Source organism: Hyla sarda, chromosome 8 (genome assembly GCF_029499605.1).
Source record: "Hyla sarda isolate aHylSar1 chromosome 8, aHylSar1.hap1, whole genome shotgun sequence".
Taxonomy (NCBI): Eukaryota; Metazoa; Chordata; class Amphibia; order Anura; family Hylidae; genus Hyla; species Hyla sarda.
The window spans coordinates 108,397,289-108,417,284 of NC_079196.1; the positions used below are offsets into that span (position 1 = coordinate 108,397,289).

Consider the following 19,996-nt stretch of genomic DNA (forward strand, 5'->3'; position numbering starts at 1 on the left):
CACCAACTTGGGGATGTTGGTTGCCTCCTGACTCTCCCTTGACAGGTGATGTTGAGGGAGAGAAGGATTGGGCATTTTGGATTCATATTAAAAAACAACTATTATATGTTCAGTATGCAATGCATTACATCACACGGCCAACTTTTTTCAGCATTATGCAAACATATGACATTGACATTAACATTTCTTCTCTTCCTTTCCACAATGCTTAATATTTACACATTTACTGAAGAATTAAATTGTGATATTTGTGAAAGGCTTATGTACATGAGCTGCAATACCACCCTAACCCATGGGAAAGAAGGGTGCTGTTTCTAGAGCAGTTCTTATCTGCCTCTTCCCTAATCCATAACCCTTGTAAAGTGAACCTACACTAATATACATGACAACCCTTCAACAAATACAAACCTAGTAAATGAATGGATCCAGGGCTCAAGTCCTGCAGGAACTCATGGGAACGGAGTTCCTGCACTTTTTCCACAGCAGGAACGCAGTTCCCATTAGCAGGAGTCCTGCAGGACTAGCCCTTAAAGGGTTACTCCACGGATAGGGGATAAGATGTCTGATCGCGGGGGTCTCGGCTGCGGCACCCCAGACATCCGGTGCACGGAGCGAACTTCGCTCTGTGCCGGATGACTGGTGATTCAGGGCAGAGGCTTGTGATGTCACAGTAATGCCCCCTCAATGCAAGTCTATGGGAGGGGGCGTGATGGCCGTCACGCCCCCTCCCATAGACTTGCATTGAGGGTGCATTACTGTGACGTCATGAGCCTTTGTCGCTGCACCCAACGCTCTAAACGAACCCTGGGAGCAGGGAAAACGTGGGGGTCCCCAGCAACGGGACCCCCGGGATCAGACATCTGATCCCTTATACTTTGGATAGGGGATAAGATGTCTAGTACCCCTTTAAGTGGAAATCTAGCATGAGTTCCCATACTTTTTTTCCCAGGACTTGACCCCTGAATGGATCCCTATACAAGTGAGTTATCAAATATAGAACATTTATCCGTAGATGTAGGCTGTTTTACTATTCTGGAGCCAACACGGATGGCTTTATAGCAACCTGAATCTGCAGATCTACAGAAAGAATATGTACTAGAATAAACTACAGGCTGCATTTTTCTTATAGACTCAGAGCAAAAGCAACATCTTGCAACCCCATAAATCCACTGGCAGAATGTATTTGCTAAAGAAGCCATTCTAAAAATGAGACTTGGTTTGGAGTTTTCTAGGAAACATATATATTGCAGTGCATAGCATTTCATGTTCTGATACAATATAATGGAATGAATAATGGTAATAAATAATATATCACATTGCTGGCAAGAAACAGGAGCCCATCGGTGCTTGCAGTTATTCTATTTCCCTTCCAATTCTCTTGATCTCTGCCTCTGAGTATTAAACTAGAAAGAGTTCTGTATTGTAGCTTTACTATTGATACAAGACAATATACCGTATATACTCGAGCATAAGCCGACCCGAATATAAGCCGAGGCCCCTAATTTCACCCCAAAAACCCAGGAAAAGTTGTTGACTCGACTTTAAGCCTAGGGTGGGAAATACATCATCCCCCCCTGTCATCATCCAGACCCCCGTCATCATCCCTCCCTACATCATCACCGCCTGTCAATCCCTTCATCAGTGGTTTTCAACCTGCGGACCTCCAGATGTTGCAAAACTACGACTCCCAACATGCCTGGACAGCCATCGGCTGTCTGGGCATACTGGGAGTTGTAATTTTGAAACCTCTGGAGATCCACAGGTTGAAGACCACTGCTGCCTTCGTCATTATCCAGCCCCCCCTTTTTGTTTTGTACTTATCTCGCCTCGGCAGGAAGTTAGGTTGTGCATGAACGTCCTTATGCGTCGTCGTCAAGGCAACGTCACTAGTCCGGGGCCGGGCCCGAAGCGCGGAGAAGAGGGCCCCCGGGTGAAAATGGACAGCCCGCAACGACTTACCCTCCCCACTGGACGGTCCCTGTAGCATAGATAGCCCGGACCAGCTCACCCTAACTTCCCGCCGAGGGGAGGTGAGTATAAAACAAAAAGGGGGGGGGGGGGGGGGGCTGGATGATGACGAAGGCGGCAGTGGTCTTCAACCTGCGGACCTCCAGAGGTTTCAAAACTACAACACCCAGCATGCCCGGACAGCCGATGGCTTTCCAGGCATGCTGGGAGTTGTAGTTTTGCAACATCTGGAGGTCCACAGGTTGAAGACCACTGAGAAGGGATCGACAGGCGGAGAGGTCACTCGAGTATAAGACGAGGGGAGGCATTTTCAGCACAAAAAATCATGCTGAAAAACTCGGCTTATACTCGAGTATATACGGTATCAGTTACATTAGAAGGACCATTAAATGGCTGAAGCCCTTTCCTCAATGTAACCTCTGATCATCATACAGAATGAGCATTTTTCCATTAACAAAGCAATACCACCATCTGACATAAAGCTAGGGATGCGTAAAAAAAAACGTTTATTATAGGTTTATGAGAACTCCTGCTACTTTCTAAACAGAAAGTCATTTTGTCCTAAGTAACATTGCAAGTACACTGGTAAATAAGTTTCAGAAGGTTTAGAATTCTGCTGCCATTCTCTCTCTCACACCAAGATGTAAAGGGCTTACAGCATCTGTTTTCTAGTGCACAATAAATGATGGAGAAAAAAAAAAACCTCTGCGAAGCATTCCAGGAATATCTGAAAGGCTGCGATAACATTCATTCTGCTCCCATTTCTTTTTACTAGCCTGTAACAACTTCTCAGTGGAATTCAGGAAACAGCACCATGAATACCAATTTATCTAAAACACTTTCTAAATGCGCCATATAAAAAAGCTACTTTACCTTACTTTCATTGACAAACGGAGCAGGATTAGGGGTTTGCAACGAGTTATACCGTGAGAAATTAACATGTTATTAACTTTAGGTAATGGTTAGTAGACTGACAATAACAGCTTTTATAAAACATAATGGATGCCTAGAGACAATGGGGAACATAGATAGATTTCCTATGAGTGTAAGCGCTTTGGAAAATAAGCTATTTGGTGGATATTAAAATGGTAGCCCAGGGCTAGCCTAATATGATGGAGATTTAGAAGCTGACATAGTGAGAGAGTTGAAATTTTAATGAATTGCTATGAGAAACCTACTCTATAATATTTCATGTAACCGAAAGTCAGAGTGAAAAAAGGTGTCAGGATAGATTATTTTGACACACATACCATTACAAAAAGCAATAGCAAATAGAAAAAAAAGCCATTTCACAATAGCAAATCCAGCCATAAAGCACCGCCTGCCATTAACTTTCTTCAAAGCTATATTATTGATGGCTGAACCCAGCATTATTATGAATAGTCATTCTTTTAGAAGGAATAGGTTCAGCTGCTCAAATGGATTTTCTACAGCTATTGTAGGAAAGATAGTGGAACACAAATATCGGCCATTTTCTTCAAAGGCGAGGGGGTTGGTTACTTTCATGATATATTCACATTACCAATAAAATCTATCAGTTTCCAGTGACATGTTAGAAGATGTTTAAAGATGTGCATGCTAAGAAAAGTACAGAAACGAATGCACTACGAATCAGCAAGAAAACCAATGGAGATGTATACTCATTCCACTCCACAATAATGGCTTCCTAATGATCTTCTTTATAGGAAAGAGCTTCCTGTCTTATATTTGTCATTATGTCTAAGATACCCAACACCCAAAGTGGCTATCATAGGAACCAGAAAATTCAGGACTGAAACATAGTGAACTAGTAGTGGTCTTTATTGCTGTTCACTTTAACCAAGTAGAAAGAGCAACGAGTGGGGGACATGACAAGGTTTTATAGTGACCTCCCCATACACATAAATGTGTGGCACAGTTGAACATTTCTATGGAGAGGGGAGGGGTAAGCTAAAGCCTGTTATCTCTCCAAGAACAATAGGGACGAGAGTTGACATCCAGTCTGCCCAATACTTCTTTTCCCCGACATCATGTGCTAGAGATGGTGGGGAATTGTGTAAAATGTGCTGCAACGTAATTTCCAACTGGTTGTACAAAGAAGGTTTAAACCTTTTATTCCAGGTTTAATTACTCTGGGGTTGCAAAAAAGAAAGTAGGATACAGAATGTGATCAGTCCAATCTAAAAGACGTATTGTCTGGAACAGAAGTTATTCCTTAGTGGCCCATGTACTTTAGATATGTGTTGGCCAACTGCACTAACTTTGGTGAAACAGACCAACTATCTAATGTGAATAAAGGCCACTCAACTACCCAGAGGCAGCAGGATCGGGCATACGATCCCATTGATTAAACTGACAGCAGTGTCACCCACACTAACCTGCTGGTACAGGCTAATGCAGATTACAGTGGTCTTTACCTTTTTTTTTTTTATATAGGTTGCTCCGGTCCCGAGATATGACCCATAATGATAATATATAAATCAGTTTGGTGCACTCAGGGTGTTCTCTAGCTCCTTGCTGCACTGGTACGGCCACCTGGCTGGTCCCTGATCAACAGCCCTTAATAGATATTGATCCTCCTGTCCATAAACATGTGTAGGGTGAGATCCCACACACATGTAGTGAGATCTTTAGCACAACCAGCCTAGAGGATCACTATGCATGTGCAGGATCACACTGCACATAGAGACAATGGGGGAGATTTATCAAAACCTGTCCAGAGGAGAAGTTGCTGAGTTGCCCATAGCAACCAGTCAGATTAATTCTTTCATTTTTGAAAAGGCCTCTGAAAAATGAAAGAAGCGATACAGCAAAGGGCAATTCAGCAAATTTTCCACTGGTCAGGTTTTGATAAATCTCCCCCATGTGCTTATGGGCTGAGGGATGACTATTTATTAAGGGGGTCTTGACCAGGAATCAGCCGGTAGGCCGTACCAGAGCACAAAGGGGGCAAGAGATGCTTTGAGTGCACCAAAGGAGCTAATTTACATATTATAAATTTTGGGCCATATTTTAAAAATGGGCAAGTGTAGGGAAAAAAACAATATAAATATAAGTAATCAGCATCACTTCCCCTATTACCCCTTACCAGCGGGTTAGTGTAGGCGGCACTGCTGTCAATTTCTTTTCAAGCCACTGGCAGATGTCTCTGGCAGCAACTTTTCCTCTCTCTCCATTCAGAACATCTGCATGCTTAACCAAGTGTGCATGTGGGAATGGGGAGAGATAGTTGTCTTATGTATATATGCTTAAGGCTATGTTCTTATCTATATTTGAGTCACAAATTCAATCAAAAATCTATGATGGAATGTAGACAGACCCCATTAATGTAAATACAAACTGTTATGGCAATTATTTGATGTAGTTGCCACTGCTACCATTTCAGTGTTTCTTCCCCGATGATATGATGTGAACATAGCCTTTATTATTAGGCACTTAATGGAAATCTCTAGCTGAATCTCTAGGCGCCTGGCATATGCCAAGCTCTGAATTACGCCACATTACAAAACTGCTCAACTTTAAAGATTACAACTGAAAAATTACTAAAAGTTCCATATATTAAACCTCCTGAGCTATAACTGCTACCGGAGAAATCTTTACAACCTTGTGGAGTACTGAGCTGTCCAAGGTAGGAAATCATAGCCCACAACTAATTCCTGGTCGTAGACACACAGATGAGGCACAGAAAGGCATCTAACCATTCTACATTAGTCAAACACTTTCCTACTGCATTAAATACATAGAATTCTGTACACCATTTCTTCATGTACATCATAGCAACTATTGTAACCTGTACTTTATGCCGGAAAATTTACAATTAAGAACTTATCTACAATATGGTAGGAAGCTGCTTGTTACATAAAGAACATGCTGCCTAAAACCTGCTGATGGTCTGAAAACTGCAATGCTGGAATTACCTATTACAGGCACCCTCTAGCTTGCCTCAGTCTCACTAAAAGGGGTAGATTGTTATTTAAAGAGCCAGACTGTTTAAAAATAATAAGAAAAAAAATGTGTGTATATATATATTAGGGATGGACCGATATCGAATTTTAAGGGCCGATACCGATACTCTGTGGAGGTTAGGGCCGATAGCCGATAACTTATACCGATATTCCGGTATAAGTTATCGGCTATTTAAAGCGGGCGCTTTAAATCAATGAACTGTAGCGGCTTTTGTGGTGCCAGAGAGCGCCGCCGCCACCTGCTTCTCTCCCCCTGCCTGTCCTGGGGTCCTCCTGAGTCCTATCACCGACACCACCAACGCCCATCCCTCACTCACCACCGCGCCGCACCCCTCCACCGCGCCGCGCCCCCCACCACACCGCCCCGGCCACAGACCACCGCCGCTGCTGCCCCATTGCCTCCCCCATCCCCGGTTTTATAATTACCTGTTCCCGGGGTCCGCGCTACTTCTGGCTCCGGCGGCGTCCTCCTGAGCTGTCACTGTGCGCACTGACGGTGACGTCGCGTTGAGGACATCACTCGTCATTGCGCAGCGCAATGAGCTACTCTGAGCTACCGAAGCTGATTTACAAAAGGAATTTTTATGGGGATTCTGACAAAAAAAAAATACAGGGACAGATGGGGAGGGGGATCAGGGAAATTTAGGTTAGTGATAGCTACTCTTTAAATGTTAAAGTCTTTATAACTCCCCCTTAATTTCAGTCCGAGTACCCCTACACTGCCATCTAAAACCATAACATCAGAAATGTTGACAAATTATTAGAAGCTTTGCTGGATGGACATTACAGAATAGGTGCACACAAAGCTTCCAAAACAATTCACTTAACATTAGTACAAGTCCAGAGCATCTCCAGTCCCAGCTGCTGGGGAGAGGAACATGACAGCTGGAAAGCAGCAATGGGTCAAGGCATTCGGGGATAAGTGTATAGGTTTATTTTTTATGTAGCCTATTTTCAGAGGGACCAACAAGGGACTTTGATTTCTTCTGCTAGAGTTTATTTCCTCAAATAAGATATTGCCATGTTTTTGCTGTGTAATGCCCCGCTGAAGCTAAAAGTCAATGACATGTTTCAGAGCCTTAGTTTAGCACCAATGCCTCCTCTGGCTCTGCTGTGTTTTTTGTCCCCTAAATGAACTTTCAAACTTGTCAGTGCCCCGGCGAAGAGAAGCGAGGGAATAATCTTAAGTCAGCAGATCACACAAGTGTATATAAATATGGCGTGCTGGCTTCCTTAACTCCTCTTTTTCTCTCTAATCCATTATGAATGGCTACTATTATGTTCATAGTGAACGTTTGCAGCAGATCAACAGTAACCTAAGTGCAATTAGAATGTGAATTGATGCTACTTCAGGATAACAGCAGGCTGTTAAGCTCCTGTGTTTAATGGTGTTTCCTGTAAGTGCTATTCATGTGATGATGCCTATTGCCTATGAATATCAGCAACAATTAATAAAATAACACCAGCTGAAATAGGCGATCAGGTCAGTGTTGACACTCGGAGCGAACGCACAGGGGTAATTATGACCCATGCACAAGAGCAATGAAAGGTCCTACAAGCGGCAGAGGCTTACAAAGCAAGGATTGCTCTTAAAATAGGGGCCCGAGACTGAGCTCAGCTACTCTACATGAGAATAGAAGTTGTAGATTACTGGAAGAACCACTCAGGAGATATTACAATTTAAAGTACTTGTAATATAAAGCTATAAAATGCAGGTAGTGGTCAAGCTCAGTAAATTGCGGTGAAAATGAGACATCAACACAGAGCTATATTTACAGCCGTGTTCACCATCAGTGACTACACCATCAATTAGTGACTCCATACTCGGCTCACTTCTGCCCTTTTATGCGTCATCTCCTACCCCATTAATTTTACTGTTACGCCTAGCGCTCCGGGTCCCCGCTCCTCCCCGGAGCGCTCACGGCGTCTTTCTCCCTGCAGCGCCCCGGTCAGTCCCGCTGACCGGGAGCGCTGCACTGTCTTGGCCGTTGGGGATGCGATTCGCACAGCGGGACGCGCCCGCTCGCGAATCGCATCCCAGGTCACTTACCCGTCCCGGTCCCCTGCTGTCATGTGCTGGCGCGCGCGGCTCCGCTCTCTAGGGCGCGCGCGCGCCAGCTCTCTGAGACTTAAAGGGCCAGTGCACCAATGATTGGTGCCTGGCCCAATTAGCTTAATTGGTTCCCACCTGTTCCCTGGCTATATCTAGTCTCCTCCCTTGCACTCCCTTGCCGGATCTTGTTGCCTTGTGCCAGTGAAAGCGTTTAGTGTTGTCCAAAGCCTGTGTACCTGAACTTCTGCTACCCATCCTGACTACGAACCTTGCCGCCTGCCCCCGACCTTCTGCTACGTCTGACCTTGCCTCTGCCTAGTCCTTCTGTCCCACGCCTTCTCAGCAGTCAGCGAGGTAGAGCCGTTGCTAGTGGATACGACCTGGTTGCTACTGCCGCAGCAAGACCATCCCGCTTTGCGGCGGGCTCTGGTGAATACCAGTAGCCTCTTAGAACCGGTCCACTAGCACGGTCCACGCCAATCCCTCGCTGACACAGAGGATCCACTACCTGGAAGCCGAATCGTGACAGTAGATCCGGCCATGGATCCCGCTGAGGTGCCGCTGCCAAGTCTCGCTGACCTTACCACGGTGGTCGCTCAGCAATCGCAGCAGATTGCCCAACAAGGACAGCAGCTGTCGCAGTTGACCGCCACGTTACAGCAACTTCTGCCTCTGCTACAGCAGCAACCATCTCCTCCGCCAGCTCCTGCACCTCCTCCGCAGCGAGTGGCCGCTCCTAGCCTCCGCTTGTCCCTGCCGGACAAATTTGATGGGGACTCCAGACTCTGCCGTGGATTTTTGTCTCAGTGTTCCCTGCATATGGAGATGATGTCGGACTTGTTTCCTTCAGAACGGTCTAAGGTGGCGTTCGTAGTAAGCCTTCTTTCAGGAAAGGCCTTGTCTTGGGCCACACCGCTCTGGGACCGCAATGATCCTGCCACAGCCACAGTCCAGGCCTTCTTCACTGAACTCCGGAGTGTCTTCGAGGAGCCAGCCCGAGCTTCTTCTGCCGAGACTGCCCTGTTGAACCTGGTCCAGGGTAATTCTTCCGTTGGCGAGTATGCCGTACAATTCCGTACTCTTGCTTCAGAATTATCCTGGAATAACGAGGCTCTCTGCGCGACCTTTAAAAAAGGCCTATCCAGTCGCATCAAGGATGTGCTGGCCGCACGAGAGATTCCTGCCAATCTGCAAGATCTCATCCATCTAGCTACCCGCATTGACATGCGTTTTTCTGAGCGACACCAAGAGCTCCGCCAGGAAAAAGACTTAGATCTCTGGGCACCTCTCCCACAGTATCCGTTGCAATCTACGCCTGGGCCTCCCGCCGAGGAGGCCATGCAAGTGGATAAGTCTCGCCTGACCCAGGAAGAGAGGAATCGCCGTAGGGAAGAAAATCTCTGTCTTTACTGTGCCAGTACCGAGCATTTCTTGGTGGATTGCCCTATCCGTCCTCCACGCCTGGGAAACGCACGCACGCACCCAGCTCACGTGGGTGTGGCGTCTCTTGGTTCCAAGTCTGCTCCTCCACGTCTCACGGTACCCGTGCGGATTTCTTCTTCTGCCAGCTCCTCCCTCTCAGCCGTGGCCTGCTTGGACTCCGGTGCCTCAGGAAATTTTATTTTGGAGTCGTTTGTTAATAAATTCAGCATCCCGGTGACCCGTCTCGTCAAGCCGCTCTACATTTCCGCGGTCAACGGAGCCAGATTGGACTGCACCGTGCGTTACCGCACAGAGCCCCTCCTCATGTCTATTGGACCCCACCTTGAGAGGATTGAGTTCTTCATTCTCCCCAACTGTACCTCTGAGGTCCTCCTCGGTCTGCCTTGGCTCCGGCTTCATTCCCCCACCATTGATTGGACCACCGGGGAGATCAGGAACTGGGACTCTGCCTGCCACAGGAAGTGCCTCTCCCCCCCTCCCAGTCCCGTCAGGCAAGCCTCTGTGCCTCCCCATGGTCCCCGTTCTGGTGTCACACTGCTCCGTGCCAGGCCTCGCCCTCTGCCCTCCCTCCCCATTCCCACTCCTGCTGTACTGCCTGCCGTTGAGGAAACCCTCCATTCTTTCCAGGTGTCCTCATCCCAGGGGAGGCAGTTACCGGACAAAGAGAAGGGGAGACCTAAGGGGGGGGGTACTGTTACGCCTAGCGCTCCGGGTCCCCGCTCCTCCCCGGAGCGCTCACGGCGTCTTTCTCCCTGCAGCGCCCCGGTCAGTCCCGCTGACCGGGAGCGCTGCACTGTCTTGGCCGTTGGGGATGCGATTCGCACAGCGGGACGCGCCCGCTCGCGAATCGCATCCCAGGTCACTTACCCGTCCCGGTCCCCTGCTGTCATGTGCTGGCGCGCGCGGCTCCGCTCTCTAGGGCGCGCGCGCGCCAGCTCTCTGAGACTTAAAGGGCCAGTGCACCAATGATTGGTGCCTGGCCCAATTAGCTTAATTGGTTCCCACCTGTTCCCTGGCTATATCTAGTCTCCTCCCTTGCACTCCCTTGCCGGATCTTGTTGCCTTGTGCCAGTGAAAGCGTTTAGTGTTGTCCAAAGCCTGTGTACCTGAACTTCTGCTACCCATCCTGACTACGAACCTTGCCGCCTGCCCCCGACCTTCTGCTACGTCTGACCTTGCCTCTGCCTAGTCCTTCTGTCCCACGCCTTCTCAGCAGTCAGCGAGGTAGAGCCGTTGCTAGTGGATACGACCTGGTTGCTACTGCCGCAGCAAGACCATCCCGCTTTGCGGCGGGCTCTGGTGAATACCAGTAGCCTCTTAGAACCGGTCCACTAGCACGGTCCACGCCAATCCCTCGCTGACACAGAGGATCCACTACCTGGAAGCCGAATCGTGACATTTACTACAGTACAGGGGGTTATTGCTGTAGATTACAAAATAAACACAATGGAAGCTTTTAAGGTGCTGCCAATGATACTGTGCTGTAGGATTTCTACAGAAGAGCAAACCACCTCCTTGTCTTAAAGGGGTTTCTGCTGACAAAGCACATTTGCTGCAGAGTGAAAAATCTCAGCATCAGACAGATTTTCATTTTCTTGAAGTACGTAATAAAGTTTCCAATTCAATGGCGACAGGAAGGGGTTAGGAGGAACTGTTACATAAATCATAGTAAAAAAAAAAAGCCTTTGTGACTGTGCATAATATAAGATATATGCATTTTTAAGTAAAATTAAGGGGGATATCATCATCACAACTGCCTGGGCCAAAAATCTGGTACAATTTGCACACAAAAACTGACATACGTGGCTCACACCACATCTTTACTGTGTTTAAGACACTTTTTTGAACCCTGAAAGAAGAGACCCATGCCGCCTCTTGGCATTCTAGTTTGTTGGTAGGATGGATTTAGATGCTTAACTTGTAATAGCCAATTTATCCTCAGTCTGTATGCACTTAGCACTTTAGCTGCATCTGCAGCTCTTTGACTTGTTACTGGTGCATTGTATTTTTAATACTATTAGGGATTCAAATTGTCATTGCTATTTCACCAGTATCCTCATTTGTGATGTAGGTTTATATAAACTTCATTATTAAAGGAGTTATCCACCATAAGGTGATTTTAGTACATACCTGGCAGTAATGGACATGCTTAGGAAGGATCTGCGCTTGTCTTGGGGCTAAATAGCTATGTCATGAGATTACCATAACACTGTGACTAGCTTTTTGTGAACTGGTATTTCCTTTTTGAGTTTTCTTCTTTGCCTACAAATCTCATAATTCCATTTTCCACCCTCCCACACATCAGCCACAACACCCATTGAAACATAAATGAGCTGCATCCATCAAAAGACCTGTGGTTTTCAATCAGGGTGCCTACAGCTGTTGCATTAGTTGCAGATTGATCTCTCTCCCACCAAGCGATCCCTCCACCCATTGAAGCAGACAGGCTCCCTGTCACCAGCTGACTAGTGAGTCAGGTCTCGGCCGCATTGCAAGCTGGGAAAAATCTGAGACAACAGTCATTTTGTATGCTGTTAAAAATAAATGTTGGAGTGAAAATCACATAAGAATTGTGAGAAAACCGTCACACACAGGTACAGACACTATATTATGAACTACACTAACTTTACAGCCCCTGTAGCATAGTCAAATAAAAAAAAATCCTGGAATACCCCTTTAATTGTTGCACTTTATACCAGTGTGCGGGCCCTGGTTTAGTTACCTTTTATAAAGTTGATAAAGCTCCTTTTTTTTATTTTTTTTTTTTATTCTGGATATGATTTTTTCCTTCTCATAATAATGATTATGGGCGAGATTTACCAAAACCTATAAAGAGGAAGAGTGGTGCAGAGGAATTGTCTCTGTCCTGGTCAGCGCCATAGAATTCCCTGCCACCCACGAAGTTCACTGGATTGCACAGGTTTACATGGGAAGGCTGCAGACGGACAACAAAGAATCCTCCATTCTTCAATACGTGCTTATCATTGTTGTGTATGTTGGTACACAACCGGAGCATGTAAGTGACCATCTTGACCCCCGCCCCTGTCCAGCATTAGCATGTGTGATCCTCCACAGGGTGCGCCTTTGCTGTGTGTTTTTAAAACCTATAAAGAGGAAGAGTGGTGCAGTTGCCTGTAGCAATTAATCTGAATTTTATTTAATTTTTTCAAAGTTCTCTGAAAAATTAAAGAAGTGATATGGTTATTATGGGCAACTGTTCCACTTTTCCTTTACACAGGTTTTACCAAATCTCCCCCTATATTTTTAAAATTTAGATATCAGTCACTCTGTTTTTTCTTATGGGTTTTCTAATATAAATCAGGTGCGTTTTTAGACTTTCTAGTATGACAATTACACACTTTTGATTATCTCCCCCATCATGTCAAATTTTTGGTTTGTATTTATGTGACCTAAACTCCATGAATGAACCGTCTCACCTTGATAATTTAAAGGGGTACTCCAGTGAAAACCTTTTTTCTTTTAAATTAACTGGTGCCAGAAAGTTAAACATATTTGTAAATTATTTCTATTAAAAAATCTTAATCCTTCCAGTACTTATTAGCTGCTGAATGCTACAGAAGAAATTCCTTTCTTTTTGGAACACTGATGACATCAAGAGCACAGTGCTCTCTGCTGACATCTCTGTCCATTTTAGCAACCATGCATAGCAGATGCATAGCAGATGCATAGCAGATGCATAGCAGATGTATGCTAAGGGCAGCATGGTGGCTCAGTGGTTAGCACTGCTGCCTTGCAGTGCTGGGGCCTTCGGTTCAAATCCCACTAAGGGCAACAATAAATGAAGAGTTATTATTATTATTATAATGACATCAGCAAAGAGCACTGTGTTCGTGATGTCATCAGAGAGAATTCCAAAAAGAAAATAATTTCCTCTGTAGTATTCAGCAGCTAATAAGTACAGGAAGGATTAAGATTTTTTAATAGAAGTAATTTACAAATCTGTTTAACTTTCTGGCACCAGTTGATTTAAAAGAAAAAAAGTTTTCACCGGAGTACCCCTTTAATAGCATAAAATAAATGTTTACAATCTATGTCAGGTACCTAGTATAGTAAAACTACCATATGGAAAATTCTTTATATCTTAAAGTTATTCTGTCTTGTGTCTATGTCCATGTGTGTGTGATATCAAGGTCATTGAGATTATCAGAAGATATTGGACAGGGCCAATAAAAAAGGCTGTATGTAGGCAGCAGGAAAAATCTGGAAAAATCTATAAAGCAAATGGCTGCACCATGATATGTAAGTATCAGTCTGTATATATACAGTATTTTCTATGAGGGTAAAAGAGGTCATAAAGGGCCAGATGTCTCAATGACACCATTGATCAATGAGACATCTGTTGGTCCTCAACCCTTTCTTTTCTGTAAGGAAAGTGAAAAATCTGTCATCGTCCATTGTCAGAAAATCTCTGCTTATTCAGATTGCTGGAAGCACACAATATGTCTCCCAACTGTTGCCCAATCCTAAGACGTAGAAGCAACCATTTAAGTAAATGCACTAAACAGGAATAACCAGAATGATCAGTCTAATCAATAACCAGAATTATCAGTCCAATCATACAGGAAGACAGGGACGTTTTTCTTTTTGTGTCCTGACATAGACCTCTGTGAAGAAGTCCATCTCCCCAAGTCCCTTCCAGTCTGGTCTGGCGCTCCAGCAACCTGTAATTATCCTCAGCTTCCCTAGACTCTTCCCACTGTCTTTGCACCTGTGTCAGTTTGGAGAAGCAGCTGGTAAAGCGCCCGGCAGCATTGCTGTCTGTACAGTGTCTGCTATAATACCCTTTGGTGGCAGCAGGGTGCGCATATTAGACAGTATGAATACTTAACAATATGTCCCAGATATCGACCAACTGCAGAGCACAAGTAACTATAACATTAAAAAGGAGAGTACAAAATACAGGCAGAATATGTCATTCAACAATCAGATCCTGTATTATAATATTAAAATAAGGCAAGCGTAATCACAAACGTAATAGAAGTACTCAAATGGAAACCTGGGGAATTACTGGCTATTGTCAGCTCATGCAAATGATGCTATGTGACAGCCATTATACAGACAAAAGAATAAAGATCTGTAACAGACAAAAGATTTGGGACACCTACACATTACACCTACAGAAGCATTTAGGACATATCATTCAAGAACCATTAGCATTAATATGCAGCAGACTCTCTACTTTGTAGCTATAACAGCTTCCACTTTTTGGGGAAAGCTTTCTACAAGATTTTGGAGGCTGTCTGTAGGAATTTTTGCCCATTCATCTAAAAAAAACCAGGTCAGATATTGATGTTGGAGGTGAGGACCTGGCTCGTAGTCTCTGTTTTAGCTGATCCCAAAGGTGTTCAAGGGGGTTGAGGTTAGAGCAGTATGAGGGCCAATGAAGTTCTTCCTTATCCATCCGTACCTTATGGACCATAAGAGAGATTTATCAAAATTATCTTCTTTCATTTTTTAGGGGCATTTAAAAATAAAGAAATAAAGAAGCAATGTGATTGGTTGCTATGGGTAACTGTTATACATTTTTGATGAATCTCCCCCATTGTGTTGTGCACTTTGGCATAGTCATGCTGGAACATATGATGGCTGAACCCAAACTGTTCCTAAAAAAGTTGGAAGTATAAAATTGTCCATGTTTCTTGGTAAGCTGAAACATAAAGATTGAGATTTATCACAACCTGTCCAGAGGAAAAATTGCCCATAGCAGCCAATCAGATCGCTTCTTTCATTTTTAACAAGGTATCTTCAAAATGAAATAAGCGATCTGATTGGTTGCTATGGGCAAGGTTTTGATAAATCTCTAACTATCTGCCTTGGAATCTGGCTACCCTGCTTTGTTACTTTGTGGCTGAGTTGCCGTGGTTACTAAATGGTTCCAGTTTTCAAAAATACAATACACAGTTGATTGTGGAAGATGGTGGAATCGTATTGCAGTACCAGGCTGAAATTCAATGAGCGACCCATTCTTTCACAAATGTTTGTAAAAGCAGGCTCTATTAGTAGGTTCTGGATTTTATATGGTATGCTTATAGATTCTATTCATAGAAAGCAACAGCCAATAATCCATATCCTGCATGGTATTCATTTTTAGAATCCCACTAGAATGAGGAATTGCTATTTATATAATTACATAACTATCTAACTTTTAGGAAAAGCTACGTGTATATCAATATAGATACACCATATATACTCGAGTATAAGCAGAGTTTTTCAGCACGTTTTTTGCTGAAAACGGCCCCCCCCCCCCCGGCTTATATGCGCGTCCCTCTGCGTCGTCGTCAGGGCAACATCACTAGTCCGGGGCCGGGCCCAGAGTGTGGAGAAGAGGGCCCCCCCGGTGAAAATGGACAGCCCGGAACGACCTACCCTCCCCACCGGACAGTCCCTGCAGCATAGATGGCCTGGACCAGCTCACCCGTCCTTCCCACCGAGGGGAGGTGAGTAGAAAACTAAAGGGGGTGTCTAAATGATGACGAAGGCCGCAGTGGTCTTCAACCTGCGGACCTCCAGACGTTTCGAAACTACAACTCCCAGCATGCCCGGACAGCCGATGGCTGTCCGGGCATGCTGGGAGTCGTAGTTTTGCAACATCTGGAGGTCCGCAGGTTGAAGACCACTGATGAAGGGATTGACAGGCGGTGATGATGAAGGGGGGTCTGGATGCTGACGGGGGTCTGGATGATGACATGGGGGGAGGATGATGTATTTCCCACCCTAGGCTTATAGTCGAGTCAATAACTTTTCCTGGGTTTTTGGGGTAAAATTAGGGGCCTCGGCTTATATTCGGGTCGGCTTATACTCGAGTATATACGGTAGATCACCACATTTCATAACATTTTACACACATAAATTCATAAAATGAAGAACTAGTCTGTGATAAATGTTAATAGCATTGGTGTCAAGACCTATCAAGCATATCTCAGTGTACAGCAGCGCAGTCTGTAAGTTTATACTGAGAGTAACCAGCCAGGACATGAGAGGACATACAAGGAGAGGCGTATGAAAATGTCGATTACAAGCTGATTGTAACGTGAACACAATTAATTTCCAGTTTAGGATAGAAATTGGCCCAGAGAAGTATGGCTCATAGTTGATGTCAGAAATAGAGCCTCTGAAAGGATACGTCAACAGAGTATGATTCTTGGAGCCGGTTCAAGGTTGTCGTATCTGTGGCATGGCTATGAAGGAAAGTCTCATGTCCCCGCTGGATTTTCTTTCAATCATTACAAGTGATTTTAGCCTTGTGTTATAAACAAATAATAAGGCAAAAATAAATAAATAAATACAGCAAAACAGCTTGTTTGGCCCTTAGGGCTTTTCCACAAAATAATCTTTCCAGGTTGTGGAAACATACTGCAGTAAAGTTTCAGATCTGCAGTAAGAAATGATCAATGAGAGTGTGGAATACAGAGATTGTCGGCACAAGAGACATATTACAGAACATGTGTGACTGCTCCACTTTCTAGCTAAATCCAATGCAAGTACCTATTTACTGCTGCCCCAAAGCCTTCAACATATTGCTATGTCCTGGTTCAACACAGGACTGTATATCTACATATATTCATAGTCTTTTTCAGAGAAATCAGGTCAACCATTTAGATTGGAATGCATTGCGTTATTTTGTAAGGGGTCCAGCCGTGGCTAATCTGCTTGCAGGGACACAGTCGGCTTGTATCACACACAGCAGGGCTCTCCTGGGATGCTCTTCCCTCATTACTTATAATCAGCTAACCCTGCCTACTTCTCGGAAATGTACTACCAAGGTAACGCGACTAACACATCAAGCTACAGCCAGTCTACAGAGACTTATTTCTAAGCCTTCTGTACCACTTCTGTTTATTTGTTCACTACTGATAGAACTGGAATCCCATGAAAATTGTAAAGATGTTTAATTCTTCCTGTTAAAAGAGAAAGCAGTCTTCTAAAACGCTTCACTATGGTTTTGGGACACCATAGCAATCTCCATACACAGTGAATGCTAATTTATGTAAAGCAGAGGCTCTCGGTTTATGTAACAATAGAACTTTTAGACTTTCTTCTCAGCTTCTTAACAGAAGATGAAGAGTATAATACAAGCTATTCACTGATCGATATCTGATGAAATTTGTCATCTTGCTCAATACCATCCTTAATTGTCTTTATTATAGCAAGTCTTACCAGCAAGAACATACACAAAAAGCTAATTCCTTTGTAACAAAACATGTGATTTATTACTTATTATAAATTATTGTGCTCAAACAATTTGCACTTAACTGTGTTTTATGAAATTGGATCTGTCAAAGGAGAAACATTTAGTGTTTTTTTTTTTTTAAACTAGGCTCTTTTTTTTGGAAACTAGCTTGATATCAATGTTCATTAAGACGCATCCAGCTTTTAGTACTAAGGTTGGGTTCACACCACAATTATGCCTTCCATGGCATGTAAACGTTGGCAACCGGTCAAAATGGGGTGTCAACATAAATGTGCATAGACAGGCATATGCCCCATAGACTTTAATGGCCCGTACAGAGTCAGCTGGTGACTATATTCAGGTCATTTTCCAAATGTATATGGATTTTGGCTTAAACCCAAAAGTGTATTTTGCTTTGTTTTTGGTTCCAAGCCCTTACATGTATATGTTCAGAAAATTATGTGAATGTAGTCACTACCTGACAATGTTTGAGCCATTAAAGTATATAGGGCTTGTGCCCGTCCATGCACATTTATGTTAACATTCCATTTTGACAGGTTGTTAAAGGGGTACTCCGGTGGAATACAATTTTTTTTTGCCAGAAAGTTAAACAGATTTGTAAATGACTTCTATTTAACTATCTTAAACCTTCTTGTACTTATCAGCTGCTACATGCTCCAGAGGAAGTTCTTTTCTTTTTGAATTTCTTTTCTGTCACAGTGCTCTCTGCTGACACCTCTGTCCATGTCAGGAACTGTCCAGAGCAGGAGAGGTTTGCTGTGAGGATTTTCTCCTGCTCTGGACAGTTCCTGGAATGGACAGAGGCATCAGCAGAGATCCCTGTGGTCAAACAGAAAAGAAATCCAAAAAGAAAATTACTTCCTCTGTAGTATACAGCAGCTGATAAGTACTGGAAGGATTAACATTTTAAATAGAAGTCATTTACATATCTGTTTAACTTTCTGGCACCAATTGATTTAAAAAAAAAATGGTTTTCCTCTGGAGTGCCCCTTTAATGTTTAGATGCAACAGTAGGCACAGTTGTGGTGTACACATAACCTAAGCATGAAGAATACTGTCAAATTATGAAGGAGATTTATCATTCTTTTCAAATATATGGCTTTTATATGACAACTTTTTTTAACTTACTTTTGCTTACATGCGACCTTTTTATGAAATAGTCGTACGACCTTGATAAATAAATCGCAAATAAGCATATTTTAAAGCAGAAAAGTTTTCCCTTATGTTAATATCCAAAGTTCTTTATCTATACTTTATTACCAGTAGCGTTGCTAGAGAATGACGGGGGGGGGGGGGGGGGTAATGGGGTCGGTGTGTGCGTACTGCATCAGACGACCCTGACTGGGCTGCCTGGCACTAAATAGCTGCACTTCAACTATCTTGCACCAATCCACCCTCCTCAGAAATAAAAAAATATAAAAAACATACTATGCCACACTATGAATATCCGTACTCTGGAGGCTTATTTACGTAGTCTGTAAAAATTCTTACACAATTATTTTGTGCCTTATTTTATTTTAATACAACATTAATTTTAAAATAAAAGAATACATTTTATTTATGGAAAGTTCCAATAATACATAAAACAAACACAGCGTGGACAAACATACGTGGGAACTAGGGAGCAGGGGGAGACCAGAAATAAAGAAATAATCTGGGTGCACTGGCCTATGGCATGTAAAAACAGGTACGTCACAAGATAAATATATAGATGTGTAAACATGAGATATGTACAAAGGCAGAAAATGCCTCAATAAAAAGGGTAAATATTTATACAGGTCTCATATCAAGAGTATCAACATATAAAAATTGAACTGAAATGCCATAGGAAGTAATAAACATGCTAACCGGACTAAAGAAGGAACCACATGCAATTTTTATATGTTGGTACTCTTGATATGAGACCTGTATAAATATTTACCCTTTTCATTGAGGCATTTTCTGCCTTTGTACATATCTCATGTTTACACATCTATATATTTATCTTGTGACTTACCTGTTTTTACATGCCATAGGCCAGTGCACCCGGATTATTTATTTCTTTATTTCTGGTCTCCCCCTGCTCCCTAGTTCCCACGTATGTTTGTCCACGCTGTGTTTGTTTTATGTATTATATGAACTTTCCATAAATAAAATTTATTCTTTTTTACAAATGGTCCATCTTTATGTGGGTTATTTTCTTTTCGGTTTTACAGTTAGTGTGTATACCACAGGGCCTTAATTACCTAGTATAGGTATTTGAGCACATCCCCTTTCTTTTGTTTGGGTTGATTAATTTTAAAATGTAGTGGGTACGCCATCATGTACGTGTCCTAAAATTAACAAGGTGTGCAGTGTGTATTTTCAACCTTAAAATTAATAGTTATAAGTTATATA

At 43.5% G+C, this 19,996-nt stretch overlaps 1 protein-coding gene across 2 annotated transcripts in view; it reads right to left on the reverse strand.

Moving 5' to 3' along the window:
* KLF7 (KLF transcription factor 7) overlaps positions 1–19,996 on the reverse strand; it is a 166,977-nt gene that overhangs the window by 59,240 nt on the left and 87,741 nt on the right. Inside the window, exon 1 of one of the 2 annotated variants that reach the window (XM_056534544.1) lies at positions 5,036–5,096. The exons of the other annotated variant lie outside the window; for it this stretch is intronic. The gene's annotated coding sequence lies outside the window, so the exon portion shown is untranslated. Of the gene's footprint in view, positions 1–5,035; positions 5,097–19,996 lie in introns of those variants that run through there. 2 annotated transcript variants of the gene reach the window in all.